The following is a 12,542-nucleotide window of genomic DNA, read 5'->3' as shown; positions in this document are numbered from 1 at the left end:
CTCGGATATGGCTTAGCCGATTTTTATGAAGTCTTGGATTCAAATGAGAGACCTTGTAATCCCATCCCAAATTTTATTCGAATTCGACTTCTGGGTACGGAATTACAGGGTTATAAATGCAAAAAAAAAAAAATAAGTGCCCTAACTTTTCTCAGAAATGGCTGAACCGATTTTCTCATAGAAAGTTCCAGAATTTTATTTGGATCTGTGAGAAAATGCGGCTTCGTTCAATTTAGTATCGTATTTCAAACACAGCCGAATTCGTCGGCTAGGATTACAACAAATGATTACATGTATGGATAATAATAACAAAAATAAAAATCCTATCACAAAGCATGTTTGATTATGCTTTAAGTATTACTACCAATTGAACGTGAACTTCTTATACAGCAGTAACAGGAGGACAGGCTTTTGTTTGGTTTCATTTTCGTTTAATTGACTCAATCGAAAAAGTGCATGAGAGATGAATCAAACAGCTTTAACTCAAACAAAGTCTTTGTCTCTATAATCAACATTTTAATAGAATAGTTTTTTCACTGAACGTATTATATGTTGCTCAAGATGCCTAATCATCATAAAAATTCAAGACAAATATAAGTACGAAATTGTGAAAGCAGTTTTTATGACTTTTGCACTTGTAGGCCTGACAAATGGATGACTGTAAAAACTTTTCATGACTGTGACGGTCTCCGAGCTCCGGCTCATGAAATAGTTCGTCAAAAACTATACTGGAACTTGCAACGATTTTTCATTCATTGGGAACATTATAAACGGCATAATGGTATTGCAAACTTAACGCAATGTTGTCGTTGACAAGGCTTCGGCCATGGTATAAAAATTGTACGGTGTTTGAATTTTGGTAAATCGCATTCGAAAGACGTCTGTCCAATGAATGAAACCACTAATAAATTTTCATGTTCTAATTGTGATGGAAATCATAAATAAAATTATTTGAAATGTCCTATCAGGGAAAAAATTAGACAACAACAAGTTAAATCAACGACCTTAAATTTACCGAACATACCGGAACTGGAAGGTGCGCCTTCCAGTTCGTCTTCTAATGAAAACAATTTATTGGCGGGTGGATCGACCACGTTATCTTCTTCTAATGACAGTTACACTAGCGTAACAGGTAGACATCTACCTACCAATATTCCTTCAATGCCATTCGCTTCTTTAAACGAAGTCGATTTAGGCGATATAACGGAAAATAAAATGATCTCAAGATCAATCGATTACACATGCTGACTTTGACTCAGATCATCTTCCTGTAACATTCGGAATTTCCAACGAAGCTGTAAATAATCCAATTAGTTCTATATTAAACTACCATAAAGCCAATTGGTTTGAATACAGATCTCACATTGAAAATCATGTGGTTCATGAAATTAATTTAAAAAATTCTGCGGACATCGACACAGTAATAGATAATTTGAATCATTACATTATCGAAGCTAGAAATCTTTCAGTTCCCAAAGTTCAAACTAAATTAAATTCTCCTATCATCGATGACAATCTTCAACTGTGCATTCGGTTGAAGAATGTTCGCCGACGACAATATCAACGTTCTCGTGATCCTGCTAGGAAAAACATAGTTAGGGATTTACAAAAAGAAATTAAACATAGATTTACTCTTTTGCTAAATGAAAATTTCGCTAAAGAAGTTGAACAAATTAAACCATATTCTAAACCTTTCTGGAAACTTTCTAAGGTTCTTAAGAAACCTCAGAAACCAATTCCTGCTCTCAAGGAAGGAAATCAAATACTTCTTAAAAATGGCGAAAAAGCTCAAAAACTTGCTCAGCAGTTCGAAAGTGTCCACAACATGAATTTGAACGTTGTGAGTCCTATTGAAAATGAAGTCTCACTGAAATATGATCATATTTCAACTCAAGTGTGATTACAAGATGACATTATAGAGACGAATTTTGATGAAATTAAGTCAATCATTAGGAAACTTAAAACAATGAAGGCGCCTGGTAATGATGGAATTTATAATATTCTTATTAAAAATCTTCCCGAAGTTGCCTTGAGACTCCTGGTAAAAATTTTCAACAAGTGTTTTTCATTTCATTTCATCATTTCATTAGTTTTCCCAAAAAGATGGAAAAACGCTAAAGTAATTCCTATCTTCAAACCTAATAAAAACCTAGCAGAAACATCAAGTTATCGACCAATTAGCTTACTTTCTTCTATCAGTAAACATTTTGAAAAAAATATTTAGTTGAGAATGATGTCTCATATAAATGAGAATTTAATTTTTTTACCAGAGCCGTTTGGATTTCGTCATGAACATTCAACCATTCATCAACTTGTAAGAGTTACGAACATGATAAAAGCAAATAAATCTTCTGGGTTATCCACTGGAGTTGCTCTTCTAGACATAGAAAAAGAATTCGACAGTGTTTGGGACAAAGGTTTAATAGCAAAAATGCCTGATTTCCAGTTTCCTATTTATTTGATCCGAATGATTCAAAATTATTTAACTGATCGCACTCTTCAGATTGGCTATCAGAATTGTAAATCTGAATTGCTACCCGTAAGAGCCGGTGTTCCGCAGGGTTCGAGCGTAGCTCCAATCTTGTATAATATTTCCACTTCTGATCTTCCAAATCTACCCGTTGGTTGTCAGAAATCGCTATTCTGTGACGACACAAGTCTGTTAGCCACAGGTAGAAATCTAAGAGTGATCTGCAGTCGCCTACAAAGAAGTTTAAATATTTTTAGTGATTTTCTGTCAAAATGGAAAATTAAACCAAATGCAGCAGAAACGCAATTAATTATCTTTCCTCATAAGCCAAGAGCTTCGTTTCTTAAACCAAACAATAATCACATTCTCAAATTAAATGGCTTGGAATTGACATGGTCTGATCAAGCTAAATACTTAGGTTTAACGTATGACAAAAAACTCACTTTCAAGGATCACATTGAAGGAATCCAGGCAAAGTGTAATAAGTATATTAAATATTTTATCCACGTAGCGTACATATTGCAGAGGAATGCGCGCAACAACTGGAGCTAGTGTTACCAACGGAAGAGTAGCTTGGCTCGGCTACTCTTGAAGACGGCCGACGAATATAAGATCCGCCTTGAGTAGCATTGCTGCAGCCATACTAGGTACGAGGTTATCCACTCGAGGAGATGACTAGTTTGACAGCAAGAATGCAGCAAGGGGGAGGATGATGCAACACCGCACGAGAGCGAACGAGAAACGATACAGACAGGCACGAAGCAGACAGAACACGGTTTTCCGGAAAAAAAAGCGCCATCAAGAAGACTAAGATCGCGATGCAATGGAACAGCTGTACCGCACAAATGACACACGGGAGTTCTGTGAGAAGGTGAACTGCTCACGTAGAGGCTACACGCTAAAATGTGCAGCGAAACCAGTGGTAACCTTCTCTCGAACGAACGTAAGATGATCGACAGGTGGAAGCAGCACTATGACGAGCATCTGAATGCCGAAGCACAGGATACAGAGAACGACACAGGTATCAATCTGGGTGCACGCTCAGCCGACGATAGATTCCCAGCTCCTGATCTGTCGGAGATAAGTGAGGAGATCGGCAAGCTGAGGAACAACAAAGCCGTGGGCAATGACCAGTTACCAGGCGAGCTGCTCAAACATGGAGGAAAGGCACTGGCTAGAGCGCTGCACTGGATGGTTCCTAAGATTTGGGAGGAGGAGATTGTACCGCAGGAATGGATGGATGGAGTGGTATGTCCCGTCTATAGAAAGGGTGATAAGCTAGATTGTTGCAATTACCGCGCAATCACATTGCTGATCGCCGCCTACAAGGTACTCTCCCAAATCCTTTGCCGTCGTCTATCACCAATAGCTAAAGAATTCGTAGGGCCTATTCATTGACTTCAAAGCGGCATACGACACAATCGATCGAGAACAGCTATGGCAGATCATGCACGAATACGGTTTTCCGGATAAACTGACGCGATTGGTCAAAGCAACGATGGATAGAGTGATGTGCTACGTCCGAGTTTCTGGGACGCTATCGAGCCCCTTCGAATCTCGGCAAAGTGATGGACTCTTTTCTATCTTGTTCAATATTGCCTTGGAAGGTGTGATTCGAAGAGCGAGGATCGACACGAGTGGCACGATCTTCCGAAAGTCCGTACAACTTTTTGGCTTCGCTGACGATATTGATATTGTGACACGTAACCTTGAGAAGATGACGGAAACCTACATCGGACTGAAATCTGAAGCTAGTCGTATCGGACTGGTCATAAAAGAGTTAATAATAAAATACATGACAGGAAGAAACACTACGCCTCCCAGCATGAATATTAACAGACGGTGACGATATTGAGTTGGTTGACGAGTTGGCGTATTTTGGCAGGGAACCGTGCGTACTTTGGACTCAGAAAAACCCTTCGATCGAGAAAAGTACGCCACCGCATGAAATTGACCATCTACAAAACGCTTATTAGACTGTTTGTTCTCTATGGCCACGAGACCTGGACTAAGTTGACAGAGGACCATCGCGCCCGTAGTGTTTTCGAAAGAAAGGTACTGAGGACCATCTATGGCGGAGTGCAGATGGAAGACGGAACGTGGAGACGGCGTATGAATCACGAATTACAACAGCTGCTAGGAGAACCACCCATCGTACGGACAGCTAAAATCGGACGTCTACGATGGGCTGGGCATGTCATAAGGATGTTCTTGAATCTAATCCGACTAGTACGAGAAGAAGAGGAGCGTAGCGAGCAAGGTGGATCGATCAAGTGGAAGGTGATCTCCGAAGCATCTGTGTCTTAAGTGGCTGGCAACGAGCAGCCATGGACCGAGTTATGTGCAGACGTATGCTTGATACAGCAAAGGACACCCCAGGACTGTAGCTGTTAGGTAATGTAGGTAAATGTTTATATCCTCTTATAAACAGAAATTCTAAGCTCTGTCTATAGAACAAATTATTAGTTTTTAAGCAAATTTTCATACCAGCCATGCTTTATGCAGTACAAATTTGATCAAGTTGTTGTTCCACCAGGAAGAAAATGCTTCAAAGTATTCAGTAAATTAGCATATAAGATCCTTTTTCCCATGGTACAATATTTTATTTTCACTCCTTCATCTGACCTGTTATAGTCTCCATAAAGCATTGGAAAGGGAAAAGGCCAATTGAGGATAATTCAATCGTCAAATTGGGCGTATAAGCCCCTTCATCTTTTCTGACGGTTGACAATAATACAATTATGCATACATTTTCATATTACATCGTGGGTTTATACTTATACATTACATTAATCTTCTTAGTCTATCTTTAAAAACATCACATAAAATGAAAAAAAATCAAAACATTCATAGGCACTATTACACATACCCCTAATGGGTTCGTTGATAGTCAAGTCTTGAAAAGTTCCGCGAACCTAAAGTTCTTGGTGATACATTGATATTTATTTGAGGAAGGATATTAGATAGTAGGTTTACAATTTTCCCTACACAAAAATCACACAAATGCGGAAGCAAAAGATGTCTTAATAGTAATAACCAAATCGTGTATAACACATGGATCAATAAGTCCCGAGACTAACAATGGAAACAACTTTTTTTTTGCAAAATTTTTTTTATTCATCAACATAATCACCTTTTAGGGTGATACAATGGTTCCAACGTTTTTCCAATTTTTCAATACCATGTTTATAAAAAAATTTATCTTTCGCTTCAAAATAAGCTTCAGTTTCAGCGATGACCTCCTCATTTGAGCCAAATCTTTTTCCCTGGAGCATTTTTTTAAGATCAGCAAAGAGCCAGTAGTCACTGGGGGCTAAATCTGACGAGTATGGGGGGTGGGGAAGCAGATCAAAGCCCAATTCGTTCAATTTCGCCATTGTTTTCATCGACTTGTGGCAGGGTGCATTGCAGCAATCGCGGCACCCACTTGGAAAAAACCTGTTTCATGCTCAATTTTTCATGAAGGCTAGTAAATACACTTCCATATGATATCTGTGTCATCTCAACAATCTCACGGAGCTTCACTTTACGATCTTTCATTATAATTTTTGTCACTTCACTCACATTTTCCGGTGTAACGGCTTCCACAGGTCTACCCGAGCGTTCTGCGTCATTTGTGTCGGTACGACCACGTTCAAACTCGGCGAACCACCGACAAATCGTTGCTTTTGATGGACAAGAGTCCGGATAACATTTTTCAATCCATTGTTTCGCTTGCACGGTGTTTTACCCATTAAAAAACAATGTTTTATCAAAACACGAAACTCGGTTTTTCCATTTTTTAAACAAACTACAAAACGACTTTACTCCAACCTCGATAACTCAGCTGTTTCTGGTCGGATCGACTTAAAATTTTGACCCGTTTGGTTTACTACGAGCGCCATCTCTGCTTTAGTATCGCGACTTATTGATCCATGTGTTATAATAGGGCTGAAAAGTCATCACTTGTGGTTAAACATCCAATTGAAATCTTAATAATTTAATTTTAACTCATATTTCAATACATAAAACTTTAAAAAACAGTTTCATCCAAATCAGAGAAATTTGCAACGCATTTTTTAACGAGGGCAGAAGTTTACCGGGTCCATGGGTTAGTAGTTCATTGCAAGTGGTACTGATTTTGCAAGCAAGCTGTCGCACGTTCGGACCCCATCCTGGAAGGATTCTTACTATCAATAGAAATGGCGGCGGTAGCTTGAAAACGACAGCCTTGAATCAGAATGATCAAATTCCACAAAAAATATATTACCAACAATTAGACTCATGATTTTCGAACAGAGCGTAGTAAGATCAGTGTTGAGGTAGGTTTCAGACTCTCAATATTCTGTACGGGGCTTAAAAATGTATTTCAGTAGATTTTTTTTTCAGTGACTTCACAACGTGTCAATTCCAGTTAGTAGACATCTTCTTGGATATGGTAACAGGTTTTCAGGGTTTTGCCGGTGGGGTCTCGCTCTATACCGTTTTGTATGTGAAATGTAATGTGCGATATGCGATGTATGTGATATAATGTAGAATTTTCAGTCATTTCCGGTGATTAACATTTGGAAGTGGAACAATATATCAAACTTTTGAGTATTATACCTGTTCTGTGCTGCCTGTCTAAAATATGCCAAGAATCAATGTAATTAAATCTATTATCCGTTCGTAATTGAATTTGTTTGTTCCAAACCTGTTTACAGAAGCTCCGAGCATGACATAATTATGCAATAAATTTACCCCTACAATTTGAGCTACCACAATTCAATGCCCTCATCTCATTAGTTAGATTACATCATAGTCAGAGTCACGGTTAAACTCACCGAACAACGCGACCTTTTCCCTGTCGGACAATGATGACAATTCGCATGAGAGTAGGAGGGACAAACGGTTCACAAACGTCGAACGCGCATAAGTTCCCGGCTGACAGTCAGATCGCGGGGGGGACCAGCCTGTATCGAATCTAGCGGAAAGGCAGTCTGCCCCCGCACTGTGCTGTGCGTATTCATAAACTAACTTACTAAACATGGGAGGCGGAAGAGAAAAGAACCGTAACATAACAATGAAATGGGTTTTATAATACTGCGCTGCTGCTGCTGCTGCTGTTGCTCTAACCGCTTGAATGAAAAAGGTTGACCTCGGCCTACGATGACGATCGAAACGCACAGGTAATTCCCATGAACTTCACATCCCAGCAGCGTGAAGTGTGAAGTTCATGGGATGCAAGGGTAGGAAGGCGGTACCGCACTCACGCAACACCGAATTCTACCTGTGTGTCGAACCGAAGTGAAAGAGGACGGACCGGAGGAAAGGAGGACTATGCAATAACAGCAACAGCAGCAGCATAAACTCTTCGATCGTTCGGTCGGTACCGTTATTCTTTGCGACGATGGATCGGATGGGTTTTTTTTTTCTTTTCTGGTGAACATTACTAGGCATCAGAGGAGGCGGAGGTACGCACAGACATGTTCTCTCGCTGGATCCTCGATGGGCTTCGTGCTCACCACGAGGCTTGCTGCTGGGTTACGAATGGTGAACGATTGATCTTCCTTCTTCTATCCACTGTAGTCCGCTCCGGTTGAGCTTGTGTTGGTGCGGCATTTTTCGTTCTAACTGACGACTGGTTCACGATGCGCACTCACCTGGATGGATCACAGGTGTAGCAGCGCACTGGAAGTCCGTCTCTTTCTCTGGGTGGTTGTGTGCGCATCCGAAGCAAGCTTTTCGAAGAGTTCTAGCTCGGTTACACAATTCGCATCGCTTTTCCGTGGTGTTGGTGAGTTTCCCCGTTCGGATTTCGGATGGTGGGGGAAGCACCTTGACCGTCAAACCAGTGGTTTCCAGAGAGTAAACAGTGATTTTCCGTATCTTCCTCGATTTAGTTGCACCGAAGACAATACACGAGACGGACGCATCCCTGTCCCGATCTGGTCCACGTCAGTTTTCGCCGTCCGTTCGGGTTTTGCTGAAGATTCTGAGTGACCGCACTGCTAGCGACGGTGAGTTTCGGGTGAGTTTCGCGAACGCGCCGTCCCAAGCTTTTGGGGCTAACAAACTGCGACTGTGAGTCACGGGCGCACGAGAGTTACATAAGCTGGATTCCGATTGTGCGCGGTGACTTGTTGTTGCCACATTCGACTGATACGGTACACGAAGAAGAACAGTACCAGTCGCGGGAGCTTTCGGAGCTAGTGGGCGAGTGTTTTAATGAAAAAAATTATAATATTTAAAAACAGTGTTTTACCACGCATTCTTTGCTGAGGAAAAAAATCCTGCATCAGGAAGAGTTGTTTTGGGTGAAGATCAGAGGATCAAACAATGTTTTGAAAACTGGTGAGAAGTGGCATCATTATCAGTGATTGACAGTGACGCAAATGATCAACGAGAAGGATTTAAACGACGCCAGGACTGGAGGGGCACGAACCTGAAATTTTGATTCGACTTCAATCGGCGGACATCGACGAACTTCAGAATGCAATACAATCAACGATGCAACGATGGATTAAGTGCACTGAAATGATCTCAACTGCTGTGAACACGACTAACTCAACGTAATCCTGGAGAGAGAAAAAAACAGTGAAATCAAATATCAAGTTGCTTGAGTGGAAAAGCCACCGATCAAACAAGTCTAACAGGAATCAAGTGATCCCGAGGGATTAAATGGCAAATAGAGTGAGACGGTTGTGACGGTGTGGGAGAGAGAAGAATCGGGAATAAATTGCGACTTTTTTTTGCTGCTGTTATTGCAAACCGTGTATCAGTTTGTTGTGCAGCTGAAGGCAATACCCAAGTGACAGTGGAAACGGTGATCCCGAGGGGAACTCGTGTGTGGGACCAGTCGTTTTTCCGTGCGGCAACAAACAGAATGCGATATCCGTAGTGATTTGAATAAGCTAGAACGCAATTCAGTCGCCTTTCCGGAGATCAATCCAGAAGAACCATCGAACGTATCAAAAGTTCGCAAGTGTGTACGTTAGTGTTTGTGTGTGCGAGTGTTTTGTTAGAGCGATTCTACAGTTCATGTGATCGCGAAAATTAGCGATCCCTTCAGCAAAGGGGTACCAGAACCAGAATCTCATCATAATCATCTTCAACCATGAACACTCAATTAACGCGTGTCTAGCTGAAGGATTACGTCGTCCCGTTCCACAAAGGTAAGTCGCACACCTCTCATTAAGCCTTTGGCCTGCGGAATTCGTTGCTCGTTTGCCGTCCTCAAAGTTTGTTTTGTTGTCGTCGTCGCCGTCGTCGTCATCGTCATCATCGAGCTTCAGGGTCGTTTCAAGAACATCGCACATTTTATACAATTAATCTGCGCCGTCATGTGAGCTTCTAATGGTTTGCAGTATCTCATAGACGGCAGGATCGTTAGTTAAGGAATTGATTGGATCGTGCCGATAGAATGTTGATGTGCTCACCTTCGATATTAACGAATTGATTGTTTTCGGAGGGAACCATCGACGGGTAGAATAGATTTACTGGTTCAAAATTACGAGCTGATTCACCGCAAACAGTGACACTCTGATAGTTGAAATCAATTCGAGCTCTGAGTTCTCATTCATGGGTGAATCGTATTGGATGTGAGCGGGCTCTCACAGCTCTATGAGTTCCGCCTGGCAAAAACAAATCTAGGTCACACTAGCTAGGGGTCGTTGAACTACGGTCGGGCTCGTCGTTTTTGTGACGGTGTTGGTTGGTTGCAATTGGTTTTTCCCTAGTGTGATAGTGTACGTGACGTCGATGGGTGCCCTTCATTCGGTTCGGCTGAATGAGCAATAGAGAGCTGAATTTTTGTATTGAATCGTGATTTTTAAAATATTTTCATGAGGATTCCGATTATAAACTCTCAGTTGAGTGGATAAAAAATTTCTAAAAAACACATTTTAATGAAAGAACAATCGAAACAAGAATCTCCTAATTTGAAGTTAATATACGAAGAAAATCAATATTGTAACAATCTCGGTGAAATTCCGCTCCCGAAAGGCAAACAATCACTTCCGTGTGACCAGCATCCCAATATGGGTCATGTGTAGGAAAGGTGAACGAACTCTTGGGTACACAAGCGAACCGGATTGGTTACGTCGGCAATAGAGCACCGGTGCCGAACACGCACCGAACGCTGAGTGCACTCGAACGCGGAGACATACGTCGAAGAGTGCCAAGAGTGTTTTGCTCCCAAATGAGAGACTAGCGAATGTTCCGGAGAAAAAGTCTATGAACATAGTTCGAGAGTGAGTGCAAGGAACGTACCGAATGGATGAGTGGCCACAATATAGATCAAACCAATACAGCCAAAAGTGAAACTGTATGTGTTTTTGCGAAAATCGGAACCCCTGGCTGGCGAGTGGCTTAGCAAAATTTTCAATTTGTTGACTAGTTCAGTGAACTCGAGGACTTTCCATTAAACTGAGTTATGGAAGAAGTTCAGGAAAAATAATGAAAAATTATGTGAAGTGACACTTTTTTTAGTTAAAAGAATAGTAGATTTCATCGTTGTGGTATGTTATTTTGAAAAACACATTTATGAATTGTCTTTCAACAAACAAAATGAAATTAATATATGTTTAATATGTCTGAATTGATTTTAAAAATTTTCCTGAGCTAACTTTCGCTACCCAGCAGTCTTCACATCAATTCATTTTGGTTTTCAAGCTCGACTGAGGATTCGAAAAAAACTCTTTCTACTGATTGGCATGCCATCTATATTTCAAAGCAGAAAATATTTGCATACACCAGATCAGAGTAGTATTACGTTTTGTCACATCGTCGCACATCATTATTCAAATTAACAATTTTTTCGCATGTATGGTTGAATAGGAAAATAATTATATTCAACAAAAGTTTGAGTCAGCCATTATAGCAAATGCAAATTTCAAGGATTCGAGTTTCCGAACATTACAGAGCGGAATGGCTCTCCACGGCTAGAAACATTAGTTAATTTAAGGTATATTTTCAACCCTAGAGGTAAAAATGTTGGATGAGTAAATGTTGGGAGAGCCGAATGTCATATACCAATCGATTCAGCTCGACGAACTGAACAAATGTCCGTGTGTGTATGTATGTGTGTCTGTATGTGTGTTGTCAACTAAGAGGTCGAGATCTCAGAGATGGCTGAACCGATTTTGATCAAACTAGTCGCAAATGAAAGGTCTTTACTTTTTGAGTTATACGAAGTTTTATGTCAAAATTTTCAGTTTTTTGACAGTATCTGTCACATTTGACCTTGAAAACAGAATATGTTTCTATACTTACGGTAATAGCTATCCAACAAGCCATAGATTGTTAAAATCCGTCCATTTTCAACGGAGATATCAATTTTTTTTTGTATAAGCGACTTTTCTCTCCTGTTCCAGCAGTAGGAGTTTTGAGCGCTGTATGACAAAGCAATGCTTGAGAGCAACGTGAAACACGATTTTTTATACTGTTACATACATATGTTTCTAAGTACCAAAAATACTGTGTACAGCATCCTTTATCATGACAATTTGCCTCGGACTGATTTTAGCACGGTTCGGTTTTGGCAACATAATCGTTCGAAAATGGCATATGTAAACCAGATGATATCAGCATTTCCGAGTTGAAAGTTATTCCATTATTATATTGATTTAAACTATTTACAACAATAAAAGCTGGAAGAACGTAACTTCCATATACCATACGACTCAGTTCGTCGAGATCAGCAAATGCGTGTGTGGCAAATAATTTCACTCAATTTTCTCGGAGATGGCTAAACTACAAACTATACAAACTCAGATTCATATGAAAAGTATACTCCCAAACAAGGTTCCTGAATTACGTTTGGATCCGACTTCTGATTGCGGAACCACAGGATAATATGCGAAACGAAATTAAAATAATGAGAGGTCTTAAAATCCTATAAAACATCTTACTTTTTAGTCAGATTCGACTTCTGGTTTTGGAGATACAGGGTGATTAGTATAAAAATGTCCATTTCATATAAATTAATCAGGTTTATCGGGTTGGCAGATTTGGATAGATTACCAAATAGATTTATTCCAGTTTAAGCGGTATTCATTTTTGGATTCGGAATGTACTCCCAAATTTTAATTCGCACTACAATTTCTCAAAGATG

General features: G+C 40.2%; 1 protein-coding gene across 1 annotated transcript in view; it reads left to right on the top strand.

The window, feature by feature from the left end:
- Positions 1-8,332: 8,332 nt before the first annotated feature.
- LOC131437739 (PR domain zinc finger protein 1) overlaps positions 8,333-12,542 on the top strand; it is a 153,225-nt gene continuing 149,015 nt past the window's right edge. The window contains exon 1 of the mRNA XM_058607281.1: positions 8,333-9,603. The gene's annotated coding sequence lies outside the window, so the exon portion shown is untranslated. The remainder of the gene's footprint in view (positions 9,604-12,542) is intronic.

Source organism: Malaya genurostris, chromosome 3 (genome assembly GCF_030247185.1).
Source record: "Malaya genurostris strain Urasoe2022 chromosome 3, Malgen_1.1, whole genome shotgun sequence".
Classification (NCBI taxonomy): domain Eukaryota; kingdom Metazoa; phylum Arthropoda; class Insecta; order Diptera; family Culicidae; genus Malaya; species Malaya genurostris.
This window is presented reverse-complemented; position numbering and strand designations above follow the sequence as displayed.